This window comes from Alligator sinensis, unplaced genomic scaffold, assembly GCF_000455745.1.
Source record: "Alligator sinensis unplaced genomic scaffold, ASM45574v1 scaffold452_1, whole genome shotgun sequence".
In the NCBI taxonomy this organism is placed as follows: domain Eukaryota; kingdom Metazoa; phylum Chordata; order Crocodylia; family Alligatoridae; genus Alligator; species Alligator sinensis.
In genome coordinates this window covers 525273-547230 of record NW_005842869.1, presented here as the reverse complement: position 1 = coordinate 547230, position 21958 = coordinate 525273, and positions in this window count along the sequence as shown.

Here is a 21958-nt window from a genome sequence, read left to right as displayed (position 1 = left end):
CTGGCCCAGCTCCAGAGAGCCCCTGCTGGCCGTGACCCTGTACTTCTGCTGCCCTGTTCTGGGCCCCGCCAGCTCTGACCCGGGGACACCTGTGTAGGCCTTGTGCACCCGCTCACTCCCAGTGCCTCCCCAGCCCCGTGGTACAGGCTGGGGGGCAGTGTGCAGTCCTGACCCCCTGCTCCCCAGCAGGGAATGAGTTGGTGCTGAGTGCAGGGAAAAGTGGCCCCTGCCCTGTGGCTGGTGCTCCCTGCTGCAGCCACTCGCAGCCCATGCGGGGCTGTCCTGAGCAGGCACAGGCAGCCCCATGTGGGCTGCGAGTGGCTGCAGCGCAGGGCATGAGCTCCGGGCAGGCAGCAGCAGCAAACACTGCCTGGCACGGCAAGAGGGGGGGCACAGCTACTTCTGCCATGGAGCAGACCCCACGGGTGAGCCCAGAGCCAGCGCAGGGCCCTGACTGGCTGCGGGAGTGGGTTACAAGCTGGTACTGTGTGTGGAAAAAGTGGCCCCTCCCCTGCCCCATGGCTGGTGCCCCACACTGCAGCTGCTCGCAGCCTCCATGGGGCTGCCTGTGTCTGCTCTGGACAGCCCCACGTGGGCTGCAAGTGGCCGCAGCAGGGGGGGCTGGGGGGAGGGGCCACTTCCTTGGGCTCCTTCCCTGCTTGGGGTCCTCCCCGCCTTCTCCCCCTGAGTTTCCGGCATGGTGCAGCCACATGGTCCCTGCTGGGGCTTCCAGCTGAGGGGGGCAGGGCTGGGCGGGCCCTGTTGTTGTGGCAGCCCGCTGGGCTTCCCCTGGGTCCTACTGCCCTGGGTCCCATCATTTTTGACAGGATCCAAAGACAGATAAATACTTATTTTCTAAATTTTTTAGCGGCCCCGCGGGTCAGATAGAATGGGCTCGTGGTCTGGATCCGGACCATGGGCCATATTTTGCCTACCCCTGAGCTACCCAGAGCTGGGGCTGGCTGCAGCTGGGAGGCTGCAAACAGCTGCTGCCTCCCCGGCCCCAGCACGTGCCGAGGAAAATGGCCTCATGTGCCATGCTTGGCACATGTTCCGGGGATTGCCAACCCTTGCACTACAGCATCATTGGAGCTCAATGACTGAGGTTGGGGTGGTCTTGGTTTTGGCTCAGAGTTGGCTGAGATTAAACAGATTACCATCCATTTGGTAGTTTAGCTCCACTCCAGCTGGAAGTTTTTTGGTGCTGAAATGTAACATCGTGGAAAGGAATATTGAGAAGAGCATTGGAGCGGTGATGCAGACTTGCTTAACTCCCATGTTAACCTGAAAGGGATCTGTGATAGATGCATTACTGAGAACCACCACTCATATAGCATTATGGAGCAAGCAGAGAATGATGACAAATTTTGGTGGTCATCCATACTTCAGAAGGATCCTCCACAACACTTCTCAGTTGACAGAGTTGAAAGCTTTTGTGAGGTCAAATTAGGCCATGTAGAGAGGCCCAGCATTTCTACTGCAGCTGGTGAGCTGTGAAGATCATCAGTTGTGCCTTGATGCCCTAAATCCACATTGAGATTCTGAGAGAAGCTCTTCAGCAAGTGGAAGAAGATGTTTCAAGAGGGTTCTCACAATAATCTTTTTTGTGGTAGACAGCAAGGTGAACCCTCTGTAGTTTCCAGTCAGACTTGTCTTCTTTCTTGAAGACTGTCACAACCATGCCATCCCTGAGGTCATTTGAGATTTCCACATAATTCCAGGTCCTTAAGATGAGGGCATGAAGCTGTGATGTGAGCTCTTCTCTCCCCTATTTGAAGATTTCAGTGGGGACTCCATATGCCTTGTAACAACATCTACTTGATGGCTTTACCCACCTTGTCAAGGGTTGGAGGGAGTCCAGGATCATCTCTGACTGGATGTTCCAGGATGGAGTTGACACTCTTATCAACAGCAGTCTCGATTGAGAAGGTCTTCAAATACTCTTTCCGATGGGCACTGATGGCTCCCCTTTTCTTGATCAGGTCTTCTCTATTCTTAGGTCTCAAAGTGGGTGGTTCTTCAGTGCTCAGACTGTAGGTGGCTTTGGTGACACTGAAGAAACTGCGCACGCATATCATGGATGTCAGCGAGATGATGAATCTCCTTAACCTTGTCTTTCCACCATTTGTTCTTCATATTGTAGGTTCTCTTTTGGACCTCTGCCTTCGCTTGTTGAAGATTCAGTTTATTTTGCTTGGAGTTGATGTCATTTTACCAAGCACAAAAAGCTTTGTGTTTGTGATTGACCGGGAGATCCAAGAGTTGATCATTTTCATCAAACCAGTCTTGATGTTTCCTGGTAGAGAATCCACTAGTTTCTTCACTGGTGCTGATGACAGTGGGTCTGAGAACATCCCACATGCTGCTGACATTTTCCCATTGTTGTTGATTGGAATTCACCAGTTTTTTTGTTGAGGCACTGTTGGAAGAGGTTTTGCCTGCTTGGGTCCTTGAGTCCTTCAACCTTGTTCTTCTGTCAGCATTTTTTATGCTGCAGCTGTCACTTGGGAGCCACTTTGAGTGACATAACTGAGTGGATCAGTCAGTAATCAGTCCAGCAATCATCAGCTCCTAGCACAGCTCAGGAGATGTGGACAACTTTGTGATCCCAGGCATGGATGATGACATAGTCAATCAGGTGCCATTGCTTAGATTGTGGGTGTTGCCATGATGTCTTGTGCCTGCTTTTCTGGTGGAACAAGGTGTTGGTGATGGCGAGTCTATGTTGTGCGCATTTGGTCAAGCAGAGGATGCAAATGGAGTTGACCTTTCCTACTCCTTTCTCGCCGATGGTTCTATTCCAGAGGTTAGAGTCTCTTCTGACACTGGCATTGAAATCGCAAAGAAGAATATGTTGATCTCCCTCCAGAATGTGAGAAAGAACTTCATCAAGGCTGGAATAGAATTCTTCCTTGGTTTCATTGATGGCATCAAGAGTTGGGGCACATTGTGCTGATGACAGTGGCATATTGGCTCCCCACCAGTTTAAGACGGACAGTCATGAGGTGCTCATTAATTCTGATAGGGAACTCATTGAGTTTGTTTATGAGTTCATTCTGCTTGGGTGTAAAACCAGCTCCGTGAAGTTGGGGTTCTTCTTCCTGTTTACCTTCCAGAAGAGTTATAGCTGCCTCCATATTCTTTGAGCTGGCCATCACCCACTTGCCAGGTTTCACTCAGTACAGCTACATCCATGTCGTGTCACCTGAGTTCCTGTGCCAGGACTGCAGTGCAGTGCTCTGGGCATTTACTATTAGTGTTTTCCATGAGGGTCCTGATGTTCCAGGCCCTGAAAATGATGGTGTGTCTTCATTGGTATTATTGACTGCAGTAAAGGTGATCCCACTGGGGGCAGTTATCCAGTCTGGAAGAAATACAGAATACTGTATTAGACAGGCTATTTTAGGGCACTTTTCTAGTCCCTTCCCTATGTGGGGTAAGTAGAGCAGCTCCTGAAGAGGGCTGGGCATCTTCTTCTACCTGCTCCTTCATTGAGGACTTGTAGACCCATGGCTGGGGGCTGGGCAGGCTTATTATACTCACCACCTGTACTTGTCAAATCACAGCACTGTCAAAGGATATCTATCACTTTTCAGGAGGGAAACCATTGCCATCTGCTGTCCTTACCACATCCTGGTGGTGCTGCTGCTGCTTGGTCCATGACTGCCTATTCATTAGATTTACCTCTGTTTATTTCACAGCTAACCTTCCCTGAAGGCCATTCTACTATCTGCTACCTGTGGGTGCACTGGGTAGCAGTACAGCTCTGCCCCACAGCAGAAAAAGTAGGATTGGGAGAAGGGACCCCAGAAGGTCACTAGTCCAATCTCCTGCTCAAGACAAGATCATTCCTACCCAAACCAACCCATAACAATACTTAACATATTTCTAAAACTACACAATCAACCCTGTCACTTCAAGATTACCCAGCAGTAAAGCAGGGGGATATAAGGACTGTCAGTGAACCATCTCTGCAAGGGTTGCTAAAATACGTTTGAGAAATGCAAGGAAGGGGGCCACAGTCTCCACTACAGAGGAAGACAAAATCCCCTAGGGTCCATTCCAGTCTGACAATGGGGTAAAAATTCCTTTCTGATCCCAAATATGATGATCAGTCTGACCCTTAGCTATCCAAGAACCTTTGGGTTTCAGTCCCATCTCAAACAGTGGCACACTGTAGTCAAAATCCCCAGCCTTGGCTGCAGCAAATACTCAATGTTTCTAAAGAACGCAAGAAAAAAACCTTGATAGCTATAGCAGGAAGAAGGGGAAAAAATCCTTATCTGCTCCATGTGAAAACAAGGAATGCCTAAAAGCATAGGGGGAAAAACACAAAACAAAACAAAAACTCCCACCTCTCACACTGCTCTGCAACCTGGGAACACCAAGCATAAATCCACACACCACACTCTCTAACTGGAGAGCTAACACCTCTTTTTCAGTATCCCCTCCATAACGCTTATCCTTGCCGCTTTAATTTTTTGTAATTAAGTACCTGTAGAACTCTGTTTTATTCTCCTCCTGTGGAGCATGCTCCTCTCCACTAGCTACCTTCTCTGGGCTTCAGGTGTCTTCTTATAATCTCCCAGTTATCTGTGGGCATGGAGGTGCTGAGGCTGTGGTTGCCAAGACCATGACAAGTGCCTCAGAAATCTATGGGTGTATTTCCTTAAGGGGGGAAGTACTACGAGAAGATGAAAAGTCTCCAGGTGTGGCTGGTCAGAGCAGCCTACCCCATGACTACTGACCCTCAAGAACCCCTCCCTGTCAATAACAAGAAATAGCAAAGAAGTGGCACGTGAGTGACTGGAGGAAAAGTAGGGGAGGGGGTTGGGAAGGAACCAGCAAGTGGGCAGATCCCTGTGGGTTCTATGCAGTGAAGAAGTTTTTCCTGCTATTTAACTCTAAACCTACTTTGCTGCAACTTCAGGCCATTGCTCTGCATCCTGATATCTGCAACAACAGAGAACTCTGTCTGTCTCTCTCATATTAGATATTTGAAGACTGCTATCATGTCATACTGGGCTGCATTGGTAGAAGTGTTGCCAGCAGATCCAGGGAAGCGATTATTTCCCATCTATTCAGCACTGGTGAGGCCACATCTGGAGTACCGTGTCCAGTTCCGGGTTCCCCACTACAGAAAAGATGTGGACAAATTAGAGAGAGTTTAGTGGAGAGCGACAAAAATAGTGAAGGGGCTGGGGCACATGACTTCTCAGGAGAGGCTGAGGGAATTGAGCTTAGTTAGTCTAGAGAAGAGGGGATTTAATAGCAGCCTTCAACTACCTGAAGGGTGGTTCCAAAGAGAATGGAGCTACACTGTTCTCAGTGGTTCTGTTATCTGCCACAAAGAGCAATAATTTCAAGTTGCAGCAAGGGAAGTTTAGGTTAGCTATTGGGAAAAACTGTCTCACTAGAAGGGTAGTAAAACACTAGAACAGGTTACCTAGAGAAGGCAGTAGAGTTTGAGTCCCTGGGATGATCTAGTTGGGGATGGACCTGCTTTAGCACCGTGTTGGGCTAGATGACCTCCTGAGGTCCCTTCCAACCCCTCTCAAACACCTTCTCTGCAAGCTGAACATACCTATTTCTTTCACTTTCTCCTTATATGGCTTGACTTCAAAACCCTTTATCATTTTTGTCACCTGCTTTTGGAATCTAACTTCTCTCTCTCTCTCTCTCTCTCTCTCTCTCTCGTGGAGCTGAAAACTGCACAGTAAGTAAAAGGCACTATCACTTACTCTCTTACACCTATTGATGCAAACCAAAGCTGTTGGCCTTTTTTGCAGATGAGTCACACTGCAGGCTCATATTTGATCCTGTAATCCACCAAGATCCACCCCAGCTCCCCACAGGTCTAGACATTTGGCAGTTGGAAGCAGTGGCAGAATTAATTGATGAAGCTCCCAAAGCTGCAGCAATTAATGCAGCTGCCATTATTCCTGATTCCAAAATTGTGGACTGTAGGGAGCCCCATTGGCAGCCCTGTGTTCTGTATTGGGCCTGTGAACTGACTCCATACATGGGATCCAGCCAGACTGACCTTACATGTCAAATCATGGCCAGAAACTTGTCCTGTGCACCAGATCACAAACTGCAGACTGACCCTGTGCCACAAGGTTGGATTAGTTGTGCTATGAGTTGAGTACCACAGGTCTAGCCCACATTCCTTCAGTTTCATCATGAGATGGTCACAGTGGACTCTGCTAAAAGCTTTGTTGAAGTCCAGATAGACTATATTCCCTTCATCCATACTGTTCCTTTGTTGAGGAAGGGGATCAGATTTGTTTGGCACAACTCGTTCTTGTCAAATCCATGGTGATTAGCCTGTCCTCCTCCAGATGCTTGCAAATAGACTTCCTTATGATCTGTTCTAGCAACTTCTCAGGTATTAAGGTCTGGCTAACTGATCTACAATTCTTCTTCATGACCAGGAGAGAAATATTTTCCTGCAAAGGGAAACAGCCCAAAGGGACAAAGCTTCATGTTCTGCTCTGTGTCTGTTTACCCAGAGGGGGGAATAAGCTTAAGTTAGAATTTTTGTTTGATTAGCAAGTCCAAAGGGGTGAAGCCTCCATATTGTAGACTGTTTCCATTCATCCAGAGCAGGGGGGATGAGCTTAAGTTAGAATTTGTTTGATTGACATCCTGTGGACCAGGACTGTTATACAGGGGCAATGAGATGGCTGCATAATAGGGTACTTGATATTCTGGGAGAGATATTCAAGTAGGAGGAATTGGCTGAAAGGCATAGGCATAAAAGCCCTAAGTCTAGAACCCAAGCTGTGTATCAGGGGCTCAAGGGCCTGCTGCTGTTGCATAAGGGTTCAGCTATGGGCTTACCAACCAGGGGCCCTGTGGGGGATGAAGTAAGAATGTGGTTGATAGACTGGGAGAAAGGACTGAAGGCATAAGAACCACAAACCCAGAGAGATTAAGACCCAGAAAAGGCTAGACTGATGGACTGATCTGGATATAAAAGTCACAGTAGATATAAGAGAGGCAGAGGGCAAGTAAGCACCAGAAACCCCACCAGTCCAGGGGGATGTTATTATCAGGTTCCTCCCTGGCTTAGAAACAGAAAAATCTGCATGATTGATTTTAGCAGCAACACATGATAGATGAATCAGTGAAAAGGGGAGGTTTATGAATGAACTGAGGGTGATGGGACCCCTCTGCCTGAGTCTTGTCAAACTTATGTTGCTGGAGAGCTTGGTCTACTGTCCCCCCATAGAATTTAGTTTAAAATGCTCCTTACTAAACTAGCCAGAGGACGCCCAAATATATTCTTTCCAGTTCTGGTCAGATGGATTCTGTCTCTTGGTAGTAATCATCACTCTCTGAACATCCATCCAATATCAAAGAATCCAAAAACCTTCATATTGACACCACTCAGCCATGCATTTACCTCCATGATACAATTAGCCATACCTGGGCCCTGACCTTCCACTGGAATGACTGATGAGAACACCACTTGTTATCCATACTCTTTAATTCTCATGCCAAGGGCCCCACAGTCTCCTTTGATTTGCTCAGAATTATTTCTGGCAGTATAATTGGCGCATAAATATGTAGGAAAAGGTAGTGGTCTGGGGCAAATGAACTCTAGCAATTTTTCTGTGACATCCTAAACATGGGCTCTGGGCAAACAGCATACCTCCCAGGATCCCAAATCAGGACAACAAACTGATGCTTCTGTCCCTATAAAAGGAACTCACCAACTACCACTACTTTCCTCTTCCTTTTTGCTGTAATGGTCTTAAAGCCCCCTCCCTGGGGCCCTGGACTTTCTGCCTCCTAGACTGCTACTAGGTCCTTCTCTCATTGCTTGCTGCTGTCTTTACCTCTGTCTTTTTTTCCCCCTGCAGTTCCACTAAAGAATGCTTGAAAGCAGTTACTAACTTCAGTCTGTACGTCTTGAATTCTGGGGATCCTCCTTCTAGTAGTTGCATACTGCCACTTTTCTCTTGGCACGCTCCTGTGCCAACTTCTTGTGAGTCATATACAAGAATTGGAAGCTTGGAAAGATGACTAAGAAGGAGTATAAAAATATTGCTCAGGCATGCAGGGAGAAAATCAGAAAGGCCAATGTGCAATTGGAGTTGCAGCTAACAAGGGACATGAAGGGTAACAAGAAAGATTTTTACAAGTGTTTTACCAACAACAGGAAGGCCAGGGAAAGTGTGGGTCTCTATAACTGAATGGGGGAGGCAACCTAATGCCAGATGAGAAGGAAGAGGCTGAAGTATTTAATGCCTTTTTTTTACCTTTGGTCTTCACAGGCAAGGTCAGTTTCCCAGACTACTGCATCAGGCAAAAGAGTTCGGGGAGAAACTTGGAAGAGAAGAAAAGGATCAGAAATGGTGAACATGGATTCACCAAGGGCAAGTCATGCCTAACCAACATGATTGCCTTCTATGATGGGATGACTGGCTCTGTGGATGCAGGGAAAGCAGTGAATGTGATTTATATCTTGATTCTAGCAAGGCTTTGATACAGTCTCCCACAGCATTCTTGCAAGCACGCTAAGGAAGTACAGGTTTGATGAATGAACTCTAAGGTAGGTAGAAAGGTGGCTGGATCATTGGGCTCAATGGGTAGTGATCAATAGCTTGATGTCTAGTTGGCAGCTAGTATCAAGTGGAATGCCACAGGGGTCTATCCTGGAGCCAGCTTTGTTTAATATCTTCATTAATCATCTGGAAGATGGGATGGAATGCACCTTCAGCAAGTCCATGGATGACACTAAGCTGGGGAGTGTAGTAGATACACTGGAAGGTAGGGTGAGGATTCAGAATGACCTAGACAAATTGGAGAATTGGGCCAAAAGAAGTCTCACGAGGTTCAACAAGGACAGTGAAAAGTCCTGCACTTCAGACCAAAGAATCCCATGTTATGTAGGCTTGGGACCAACTGGCTAGGCATCCATTCTGCAGAAAAGGACCTGGGGGTTACAGTGGACAATGAGCTGAATCTGAGCAAGCAGCGTGCCCTTCTTGCCAAGAAGGCTAACAGCATACTTCACTACACGGTAGGAACATTGCCACCAGATCGAGGCAAGCGATTATTCTCCTCTATTCAGCACTTGTGAGGCCACATCTGGAGTACTGTGGCCAGTTTTGGGCCCAGCATTGCAGAAAGGATGTGGACAAGTTGGAGGGAGTCCAGCAGACAGCAACAAAGGCAGGGATCAGGAGGAAGCAAAGCAGAGCCAGGCCCAGAATTGGGATTGGGGTCGGGGCCAAGGCCCGCTGCACGTGTGCAGCCACGCCTTCTCCTGAGGTCATTTCTTGGTGCCAGTGCCTCCCGTGCCAATGAATCCACTGGCCCTGGCCCCACACCAACGGGGGCCAGAGCAGGGCCAGCCTCAGCTGCACCACTGGGCTGGAAGGGACTGAGCCCCTGGAACCCCTGTGCCCACCCCGCCCTGAGTCATCATTGCTTTCTGGGGGGCGTGGGGAGGGAGTGGTGGCTCCAGCCACTGCACATGTTTTGGGCGTGCGTGCTCCCAGATCTGCATGGTGCAGGGTGGATGCTGCTGTGGACTGGGGTGGAGGCTATGCTGGGCTCTTCCTAGCCCACCAGGAACACCCTGGCACAGCCCCAACCCCAGCCTGCAGTGACAGCCTGGCCTGCCCTATGCAGATCCAGAGGCATGTGCCCCCTGTACCTCCTGGGGTGTGGGTAGCAGCAGGAGCCATGCCCTCTGGACGAGCCGCTCCTGGCTGTGCAGCACCTGCCCCACCCCTACTGCACCAGAAGCCCTTGGCCGGGCTACCTTGCAGCCCTACCACTGCCCCATGTTTGGGAGGCACGAGTTCCACGGGCAGGGGTCGGCCACTTCTGGGAGAACCAGTGCCCATCACAGGGATGAGCGGGGAGCGGATTGTAGCTCTGTTCTGGGTTCCTGGCCTTTTTTGGGTAGGATAGGCTGTGCTCCATGCCAGGCAGCATGTCTGTGCCTGGGGTGGCAAGACTGTTTTCATGTGACATGGCCCAGGCTGTCCCCTATGCCTGGGCCAGGCAGGGCCAAGGGACTTGCCATGGGCCAGATAGTATCACTTTGTGCATTGTTTTTTGCCTACCCCTGGTCCAAGCCATAGGCTGAGTCAAGTTTGGGAGTCGGAAGCTGGTGCTAAGGTTAGGATGGCCTGGGAGCTCACGCTAGAGTTAGGGTACACCAAGAATCAGAGCTGGAATCAAGGTATGCCAGGAATCAAAGCTAAAAGCCAGAGACCAAGTTGCCAAATCCAAGAGGACTTTCCAAGAAGCAAGAGAACAGGAACAGAACTGAGCAGGGTTGGAAACCAGAAAACCAAAGAGCATGGGATCAAAGAGGCTTACCAGAGCAGAACTTCAGAAGAACTCTGTTGACTGGCCTACAGTGTGTTGCCACACATGGGACTAAATGGGGAGTAGGGGTGTGCAAAATGGGCTGCATTTGATTTGGATTCAGATCCAGCCCAAATTGGGGACAATGTTTCAATTAATTTATTTGGATCATTGTCCCTGATTTGATTCAGCTGAATCTGAAGATTCAATGCTGATTTGGAGAATCAGTGATTCGGCCATAGACGCAGCTTTTAAATGTTTTTTCTACACACCTCAAAGTACCAGGCGCGGCTCGTGAATGCTGCAGTGGTGAGGCAGATGGAGTGTCCCACAGGAGCATGGGGGGAGGGCTGTGTGCTTGGTGGTGAACCTGGAAGTGGACCAGAAGTGCTTCTGGTCCACTTCTGTGTCTGCTTCTGAGCGTGCTGGGGAGCCCCATTTAAACTAGGGGAGATGATGAGGGACCAGGAAGGGAAGACAAATGTGGTGCACGAAGAGTGGTTGTTGCTCAAGGACACAATCCTCAAAGCACAAAAGAACACCATTCCTGCAAAGCGGAAAGGTAGCAGAAGGGCTGGCAAGCCCTCCTGGCTTAATAGAGACATGGTGATCCTCTTAAAAAAGAAAAAAGGTGTATGCACAGCGGAAGCTAGGGATGGTCCTCAAGGAGGACTATACTTTAGTGGCTAGCACTTGAAGGGAAATGATCAGAAAAGCCAAGGCGGCAACTGAGTTTAGGTTAGCCATGGGATTCAAGGACAATAAGGAGTCCTTCTTTAGGTATGTAGGCAGTAGAAGGAAAACAAATGGAAGTGTAGGACCCCTGCTTAACACCTTAGGACAGCTGGTAACCAACGTTCAGGAAAAAACTGAACTCCTGAATGCCCACTTTGCTTCAGTATTTCACTGGACCATGGGGAAAGTCAAGCGAGCTAAGGCTCATAGGGGACATGCTGGGACTGACAGCCTCCCAACTGTGGATGCTGAGTGGGTGCAATACCAACTAAAAAAGCTAGACATTTATAAGTCAGCAGGACTGGACGGACTCCATCCGAGAGTGCTGAAGGAGCTGGCTGAGGTCATTGAGAAATCCCTGGCAAAGCTCTTTCAGAATTCATGGTGCACAGGGAAGATTGTGGGCTCAGCTGCTCGACGGTTCAGTGGGTGGGAAACTGGCTACAGGGTAGGACCCAGAGAGTTGTCATGAACGGATCTGTGTCATCCTGGCACAAAGTGGCCAGTGGTGTCCCTCAGGGGTCTGTGTTTGGATCGGTTCTTTTCAACATCTTTATCAATTATTTGGATATGGGGTGGGGGTGGGGGTGGAAAGCTTGCTGGCTTCATGGATCACACCAAGTTCACACCAAGTTCATGGATCACACCAAGTTCATGGATCACACCAAGATCACACCAAGTTCATGGATCACACCAAGTTATAGGGCAGTGTGGCCATGCCGGAAGACTGGCTGCTGATATAGGTGGACCTGGACAGGCTAGAGAGTTGGGCACACTGGAACCAGATGAAGTTTAAAACTTTCAAGTGTAAGATGCTTCACCTGGGGGCAAATAACCCTCAACGTACCTACAGGCTCGGAGGGGACAGCTTAACTTGCACCACAGCTGAAAGGGACCTAGGGGTAATGACTGACCACTGCATGAACATGAGCTGTCAGTGTGATGCAGTGGCCAGCAGGGCAAACAACACAGTGGTATGTATCAACTGATGAATCTCGTGTAAAACTAAGAAAATGATACTCCCGCTGTACTAGCAAGACCACAATTGGAGTACTGCATCCTGTTCTGGGCATTGCACTTCAATAAGGATGTGGAAAAGCTTGAGAGGGTCCAGAAAAGAGCCACCCATATGATCAGGGACTTGCAAGATAAGCCATATGAGGAGAGGCTGAGGGACCTGGGTCTCTTTAGTCTAAAGAAGAGAAGGTTGAAAGGGGACTTGATAGCAGCTTACCGCTATGTCAGAGGAGTGCATCAGGAGCTTGGTGAACAACTGTTCACTAGGCACCCTTGAGGAAGACTAGGACTAATGGATATAAACTCCTGGAAGGCCACTTCACGCTTAATACCAGGAAAAAACTCCTCACAGTCAGGCTGTCCAGATTGTGGAATAAACTCTCTCCAGAGGTGGTGCAGTCACCTACCCTAGAGCAGTGTTTCCCAATCAGTGTTCCCAATCCTATCCTGGAGGTTTACCAGACGAGACTGGACAGTCACTTTATCTTCCTGCCTAGAGCAGGGGTGCTGGACCTGATGATCTGCAAGGTCCCTTCCAGCCCCTAACCATCTATGAATCTATGGCTGAATCATTGAATCTTTCCGAATTGATTTGGAGGATTCTGATTCAGAGAGATTAAAGGGTCTCCTGACTCAGATTCAGAGATTCGGCAGCCGAATCTCCGTCGAATCAAATCAGGGACTGAAGCTTCACACAGCCCTAATGGGGAAGCTGCTCTTCCTAGTAACCAATCTGAAGGCCCTGCGTAGGGAACCCTACAGTGGCCTTCACAGATCCTGTGGGTGCTCACAAAGTTTCCTTAGGGTTGTCTTGAAAGCACTTATCCATGGTGGGGCTTGTAATGACAACTCAAGGGGATTGTGAAGGAGCCTTTTGTCATTGCTGGCAAATACAATAGGCATCATGCCAGCTCTGCCACTTCTGTGGTTCTACACAGCAAACTAGAATCAGTTGTACAGACCTATTTTCAGATGAGGCCAATAATCCTGCAAACACTCATGCAAATGGTGAGGGATGTTCAAGCACAATCAGCAACAAGGCATGGTGGAGGCATGATGCATCATGCTCCAGGAATGCAGCTTATAAGAATATCCTATCAAGCCACCCGTCTTGTTCCCCGAGGAGCTAGAAATTGGATACATAAACAATGGCCAAAGTTCCATGATTATTATGATCTTTAGCTAAGGCTCTGTCCTGACTATTATTTTGATCCCATTATCATTCTTTAGTTGAAAGAGCTGTACGTGATTAACATAAATCTCATGGCTGCCACCTTGGGTGAAACTGGAGGCAGCTGGAAGTTAAAGAGTGTAAGAATGCTGAAGATTGAGCTTAAAAGCCAGGCATCCTGTTCATAAGTGTAAAAGACACCTGTCCCCTGTGGACTGTGCACAGAGACCCATAACACACTCAACAGAGGGTCACTTCAGCATCACATTGAAATTTATGGGTTGTTTCAGAAATATAGGATCAGAGCAGGTTACATGGCAGGGATTCCCCTTCTCAAGGAGTTCAATATGGAAACAGTATCCTGATTTTTTTTAGTGCTTATATTTGAAGTCTGGGAGTTTGAAACTCCATTCATTCACATGTTGATATACTGTTGTAAGAGATGTTATATTCTGAGTTTTTAAACTGCTTGTATTATGCAGACAGGTATGCAGTAGTTGTACATTAGGAATCTTGTATTATTTACTTATTTGTGCTTATTATGTAAGAGGTAGTGAATTGCCCATCAAGAAGGGGGGGGGGGGGGGAGCATTGCCAGCCAAAACACTGCACTTCCCCCACCACCTCCCAGGAGTGGGGGGGAGGTTGCACCACTGATCACTCCACCGGCACCCCATGCCACCTTTGCCTCCAAGGCTGGAGGGAATGGAGGGGACAGAGTGGGACACTGGAGCACCAGCCTAGTCCCCCTCCCCCCACATTCCCTCCATCCACTCTGTCATGGCAGTGCTCTGCAGAGCACTCTGTGTGGAGCACTTTGATTAGTTGTCTCAGTAAGCATTGTGATTGGCTGCTGAGACAACCAAGCAGAGTGCTCCAAGAGTGTTACAGAGAGACAGACAGACAGACTAAGCCTTCCTTATACAGTAGCCAACAGCCCATCAAGAATAATGGTGGGCGGGAGCAGGCGGGGACAGAGCCCTGGGCCCCTTCCCCTCCCTCCCTCCCCCCAGTCCAGGCCCACTCCCCCTTCCCTCCTGCTGCTTGGGGTCCTGGCCCGCTCTCCCCTCCCTGCCGCAGCAGTGGGGGGAAGGGAGGAGTGGGCCTGGGCCTAAGGGTGGGGAGAAGCTGGGCCGCAGCGGCAGGAGGGGCAGGGGGGAGCAGCATGCTCGCGATGACCAGCAGCAGCGGAGAAACAGGAGGAGCGGACTCAGGGCCAATGCAGGGGAGCAGGATTGGGGAGGACTGGGCCCAGGCCAGAGGGGGAGAGGAGGCCTGTTCCTTCCCTCCCCCAGCTGCTGCCCCGGCCTCACTGGGCCCAATTCTGTGCCCCCCCGCCCCCCCGCCCGGGGGGCAGGAAGACCACATCATGGGAGTAGAAGCCAGGGACTTTTTTCATGTTCCTGTGTAGCAGGCTCACCTTTCAGAGCTTGGGTTGAGTCCGAGGCTTGAGATCCTGCTGTTTTCATTGGTGGAGCCCATCCACCAATCGGGAGGCATCAGGAGAAATAAAGTCACGCCCCTTTCCTGAGGGGAGGGGGAGAAGAGCTCTCCCAGACCTGATTGAAGACTGTAAACTGTCAGGTCTGGAAGACTTCAGGGGCATGGCTCTGGAGCGTATAAAAGGAGCTGTGTGCCAGGCAGATGCAGTAAGGGACTCAAGAAGAGCAGAGGCAAGAAAAGCTGGGGATCTCTCCCCCAGCGGGCAATAGGCCCAAGGTTCCTGAAGCTGACACTGGAGGAGCAGCCGTGGGAGTGGTGTGAGATTGCTCAGGCCCGTCATGGTGCGTGGTTCGCATGGAGCCCAGGCTTTGGCAGCCACAAGTGGTGGCTCGAGCCTGGAACCCTGGCTGGGCCAGCGGGCCCCACACTGTGCGGGGCAGCGCACAGGCCAAAGGCCTTGGGGCTGCAGTGAAGCAGCTCAGGCCCCATCTCCCGGCAAGCATCCAGGTCCCACAGTGCACAGGGTGGTGCATGGGCCCGAGCTTTGGAAGCCAGGGAGCAGCAGAGGCTGCTTGGATTAACCATCCAGTGTAAGAATGGCTGCCCGGATCCTGAAGGGCCCAGCCTGTGCTAAAACAGTCCTCAGTGCTGAGCCAGGGCATGGAGAAATGGTAGTGCTGCAGCATGAGGCCTAGCACCCAGGAGCCAGCAGCCGAGAAGAGCTGAGCCCTTGGTGTCCAGAGTGGGGCACAGGGTGGGGAGGAACCCAGCAGTGCTGGAGAGGCCTGGAGAGGTGCTCCAGCAGAGGAGACCCCATGGAGCTGCGCCCTGACCGCTGTGAGGGAGTGAGAGTCATCGGGCCCTTGGGTCCCACAGGGGAAAGACATTTGGGGCAGGCAAACCCAGGGAAGGGGCTGGGTGAGCAGCCCCCTGCCTAGTCAAGGCCCTAAGGGAGGGGCCCCTGGTGCTTCCTGGACACCCTGCAAGGGACCCCATTGGAAGAAGGACTATCTCTTGCCATGGGTCAGGGATTATATTAAGGGATAGATGTCATTAAGATTGTTCATGTTTGCACCTTGTAATTGAAAAGTTGTATTGTGATGTTGTAAATAGTGTTATTTAGGGTTTGACCATGGTTATTGGTTAGTGTTCACTGTGTAAATAGATGTATATGATATTTAGTTTTATATTTATGTATATTATAACTTAATAAATTATATATAGTTAAGAACTTTGGGCTTGGGCTAACTCTATAGAGGAAAGAGGGGATCTGCTTGAAATTCTGGCATCCTTCTCACAGCACCCCCTCCTGCCTACCCATCCCATTCAATTGAGAATAGGGCACGCCCTTGGGTGTACCCAGGTTACACCTGAATCAGGTAAGGCCCCTCCCTGCCATTCTGGAAATATTCTCACTTTCCTGCCATGCTCAGTGGCAAATCCCCTCATTTCCCATCCCTCCTTTGCCCACTCTGCTTATGCCTCTGGGTGCCAGAGACTGATCAAGCAGGCCAGCCTGGGTCAAGTAGGTCAGCAGCCACACTTGCAGTAAACTTCAGCTAACGAACTTTGCCCCAGTTTAGGAATAGCAAGCATCTTGATTGGCTGCTTGGAGCTCTGCCTATGCATTTAGCACCTGCTGGGTTTGCAGGCTAGTCACCCTTTCTGTTCTGCAAGTCTATTGGTTGCTGCTCTCTGGTTTTGGCTTATTTTTGGATTTTGGCTTTGGCTTTCCCTGTGGATCTGTTTCCTGGTTCCTCACCCTGGTTTGGTTCTTCTCTTGGACTTCATTTTGTGGATTATCCCTCAGATTGGTATCTGCCATTTGATCCCAGATCCTGACCCTGAACTGTGCTGTGGACTCTGCCCCCAGATTTCCATCTAGTTGTAGAAATATGGCTCCTGTCCTCTGATCCAGCCCCAGGGCCCTGCTTTCCTTCAGTAGTTTGACCATTATGCCAAACAACCTACACCCTGGCCCCTTACACTGAGTGCAAGAAGCAGGGAGACCTGCCTGTTGCCACTGCTCTCTCTCTGCCCCACTCCAATGGGGGTGTGAAGAGTGGCTGTTGAGGACCTGGGCTAACTGACCAGTGCTGGCAGGGAACAGCTAGGAGGTTTGGACAGGAATGAGGACCTCAGCTGCCATCATCACTGCCACTGTTGCTGGTTGAGCCTGGTTCCCAGTGCAGCCACTCTCTGCAGCCCTGACTGCAGTTGGGGATAGAAGTAGTTCTGGGGTTTCCTCTACCCCCAGGTTAGCTTCCTCTCCCCTTCCTGTGCCCAAAGGTGTAAGTAGAAGGGAAAGATGGAGAGGGGTGTGTGCCACTGAGCCTGGAGGGGAAGGAAGAGAGTGCCAAGAGGAAGAAAGGATTCTTACTGGCTTTGGAGACTTCAAAAACAAACAGCAAAAAAACCAAACAGCTGCTGATCCCTTGATGTGGACTCTGCAGAGGACCCAGGCATTGGGGTCTGTGGGGAACTCAAGCTGCTAAGCTACCCTGTAGAAAGACTGTGCCACAACACCCCTTCTGGATCTAAAGCTGGGATATACCAAAGTACTCAGCTGTTACCTAATGCTACTCTTTGAAAATCAATGGAGTACTCCCATACACAAAATTAAATGCTTGCATCAGTGTGTAAGATCAGGCCCTTACCATAAGACAAGTAACATGCAAAAGAAGCATCCAGAGAATATAGTACAGATCACATTCTTAAATATAAATAAATGAAACAAGTGGCCACGTTCAAGGACAGTCAGGATCACTACATTAAGTTCAAGGAAGTTGCCCACTGACAGGCCAAATATTCAGAAGTATGAAGATAGTATGCTAAAAGCATGTAAACAGTCTTAACAACAACCTTAACACGCTGCTCATGCACAGACCATTAGACGGGGAAATATATAATGAATAGCTCCCAAACAAGCTGGAAGCCATGTAACAAAAGCACACAGTGGGCACATCTATACGTGCAATTAATGCACACAAATAAATTCTGGAGCTTATTGCTTTAGAGCTTTTGTTCCTGGGCGCACCATTTGAATGCGTGCCTGGGAGGGAAAAAATCCAGAGCATATTGCCCCAGAGTTTATTCGTGGGCAGCACATGGAGACTGGTTGGAGCAGCCTAGGCTGGCAGGGGACCCAGGGGCTCTGGCCAGGCTCCATGTGCAGTGGCAGGTGCTGGCTGAGACAGGAGGATGCTTCAGCATGGGTGCTGCACCCTCATGCCTCAGTCAGCCCTTCTGTAGCATATTGAGGCAGGTTGGAGCAGCCCTGGGCTGGCAGGCTGCTCTGGAGGCTGCTACAGAGCAGCCCTGGGTCTCCTGCCAGTCCAGGGCTGGTCTGCCTGGGCTTCATGTACAGTGCAGGGGGGGAGGTGGCAGTGCAGGAGAGGGGAGCTGGCTGGGGCCCAAAGGTGCTCTAGTGTGGGGTTAGCAAGCAGGCACCCTTGGGCCCCAGTCAGCCCCATCACCATCTACACATGCGCTGTGGTGGACTAAACAATGCTGCCACCTGTGGCTGTGTTTATTATTCTACTGTGACCTAACAGACTTACATGTGTAGACATTTTACTGAAGAGCTAATTAGTCAGCTCTGCAGTAAATGTCTCATGTAGATGTGCCCAGTGACTGCAATCTAAATAAGCCTTCTCCATCTATCGTGTAGCTTCTTCTGGAACATACATCAAACTTTAATATCTTACTCTTAGTCACACAAAGGCTGTAACAAGTCTGTCCTTTCATGTTACGCAATCCACAAAATCAAAGACTCTGACAGTACAGAGGCACCTGAATATAATATTTTTCTGCATATCATTCATCACCATAGTGTATAACCACATCCAAACAGCACATCTTTTCCTACTGAGCAAAATAAGTGTACATGCCTCTAATTAGCCAAATATAATTAGTAACATAGCTACAGTATGAAGATAGACTAAGGAACACTCCTACACAAGATCATAAAACTGTGTCCATTGCATTAAAGCAGGAATTGTTCATTCATGTTTCTATCTTCAAACTTGCTATTACAGGATACATAATATACATGTTGTTATCAATGTGTTAAAAAGGCACATAAAGGGCAAGTTTGTTTTTAAAAAGAACTGAAATTTCAAGACAGATCAAGTAAGATATATTTCAAGTTATAGCCTCAAACATTTATGAAATGATTACTTATAATAAGACAAATAGCTGAAAGGCTGGGAATTCAAAATTAAGGTTAAATTAAAAAAATAACTGATATTTGAAAATCTGGAAATTCATAGAAAATTCCTCCCTCTGACTTCCCACATGTGCTCACCTGCCAGCAGTTCTCCCCAGCCAGGCACTGCATCATGGTGTTTGGATGCCAGAGGTGACTACGAGCCCATCCTACACATGCAATGGCCATGGGAATGTGCTGGGAGACTGAAATCTATAGGCATTACTTGCTTTCAAGCAGAACATTTTGATTCTTTTTGTTATTGGAAATACCATCACCTCCCATACTGCAAGGAAAAAGCGTGACTCACATGGGCCCTTAGCCAGAGGCAATCTCTTGACCCTATCATCCGCATGCTGATAGAGAGGAGTGTCCACACCTCCTCTTCTCATATAGATCAGAACAACAAGGTTCCAACGGTACTGATCCTGGGGTGAGAGCACCCTATTTATCTCTGAACAGGCACCTCTGCAAATCCCCAGAGGGGCTCCTGAAATAGGGCACACGTTAGAGCAGCTTCACAGCTCCTGGACAGAGAGGTACAGTTGCCTTTTGCTGCCCTAGCCTGAAATATATCAACCAGGCTGACAGGCTGACCCCCTGAAACCCCTGCCAAGCGGGGCTGCTCCAACCTGACTCTATGTGTTGTGGTCCCAGGTGCTCGTGAAGATGTGTCACCTGGGAGCAATGAACTCCAGCGCGATATGTACCAGAGTTTATTGCGTCACATTAATTTCAACTGCAGACATGCCCTGTGACAGCTGTCCCACCCCTGATATTCCCACTTGTCTGCTTCAAGCCAAAGTACCCAAGGATTCCTGTCTCCCTAACAGTACAGCCTCACTTGGCTATCTAAGCCCCTGTTATTATCTGGGCAGGAGAGGAGCTCTGTGGGAAGAATCAACAGGGAATTCAGATAATAAAGCAAAGGGAGATTTCATAGATTTCATAGATATTAGGGCTGGAAGGGACCCTGGAGGATCATTGAGTCCAGCCCCCCTGTCCAAGGGGCAGGAAGTCAGCAGGGATCATAGGATCCCAGCAAGATAAACATCCAAATGTCTCTTGAAGGCGTTCAAAGTGGGTGCTTGAACCATCTCTGGCGACAGTCTATTCCAAACCTTGGGGGCTTGGACAGTGAAGAAGTTCTTTCTTATGTCCAGCCTGAAACGGTCATGGAGGAGTTTGTGATCGTTCAACCTTGTCACCCCTTGGGGCGCTCTGGTGAACAAATGTTCCCCCAGATCCTGGTGAGCAGGAGGTGGAGGTTGGAAAGCAGGGAGGATATTTAAGATTCAACATCTGAATCCATCCCATTTTGGCCCCTACACAACAGTTAAGCATCTGGATTCATACAGCCTGCAGTGCAATCCCATGATCCCTCTGAATCAGAGATAATCAGGTGTGTGTGTGAGGGACTCAGGGCTTAGGTGAGATTAGGAGAAGAGGAGGAGGATTAGAAGTGGGTCCAATGGGTTAAACCATTGGTATGCCTGAGATTAGATAGAGAAAGAGTCTGATTTAGATGTGAAATTTGCCATAGTCCCTTCCTGCCAGCTCCCTCAGGCCTCTGGGTTGATTCAGAGAAGGAGCCCCATCCAGCCCTACTGGTAACATGAAAACAGAGGTAGAAGGGACACTTGCTTGCTTTCTGCCTCCTCCCTCGCTTCTGTCTCTGGCTCTTTTTTTTTCATTCCTTTCTTCTCCTCCCTTTGACCACCTCCAAACTGTGTTTTGCTATGCCACTGGAAGGCATGCTTGGGTAGCTTTTCTGCATGAATTTGGAAAGAGAATTTCTTTCATTTCCCTGTTTGTTCTATATGAAATTTTCAAAAGCAGCTGCCTAAAAACGGGTTTCCAAATCTGTAGTCTGATAGGAAAAGATGGACAATACCTAATCTGGAGTTCCAGACATATAAGGGGCCACTGCTGCTAGGACACTAGGGACTTGAGCTCCCTTTTGACATTTGCACCCTGATTCAATGTGTGGAGTTTGCTTCCTAAGTCTTACACAGAAGTACTCACAATGTGACTCTGAACGATCCCTGCAAGACCCTGTCAGATCCCTCTCAGGACCCTGGATACTTCAGCATAAGGCTTTGGTTTGCAAAGGTCTTTGTTCTCCCAGAACTATGGGGCTGTAGGGTATCACAAGAGGCCAAACCTCTCCTCCACCCTGCTGCTGGTGTCTTGCACCGCCTGCTGGAATGGGAGCAGTGCCCTGTCCATTGTGACTGGCTTCATCACCTTATACAGTGTCTACAGTTAGGACAGTGGGGGCCAACCTTTTTGGCAGGCATGCCACAAATTAGTCCTACACCTTCCCTGAGTGACACTTTGATTCCCTTTCCCTGCCCAATTTGCTGCTTTGCTTTCTGCTCCCACTCTGCTCCTTGCCTCATCTGTTGCTCTGCTTCCTGCTTACTTCCCTGTGCTCCCTGCCCAATCTGTTACTTTGCTTTCTGCTCCCTTCCCTATCTGTTGCTGTACTTCTTACTCCCTCCCTTATTTGCTATGTGCCACATACAGAGGTATCCACTTGTGGCACCCATACTGTAGGTTGCCACCTCTGAGCCAAGGTATGCTGCTAGGTGGGACCCTGTTGCTAATTAATTGCAGCTCAGCAGCCTTTTGCAATGGGTGTGAGCTTGTAAGGTAAGGATATGACTCTGTACTGGAGTGACCACCCTGTCCCCACAGCAAGTATAGGGGTTTGAGTTAGTTTGGCTCCAATTATTACCATCAAATTCAGCAGGTGCACAGGGGAGCAGCATTGGAATTTACAGGTGAAGCAATTATCTTACTATCTTCATGAATAGCTGGGGCTTCTCTCTGTCTCATAGTGGTCTGGACAGTTTAAAGGAGCATATGTATACTGCTTAGGTAATTATTGCTCTATTTATCATTCAGAACCACATGGCACCCAGCAGCAGTGTACAGGCCAGGCTCGAGCCCGCTGTCAGATGATGGCAGGGACCACGACTTCACTCTGCATCCCCACTTGGCATTTCTTATGGTCCTCACCTGCCCCATATAGAACCTTTCTATTTACT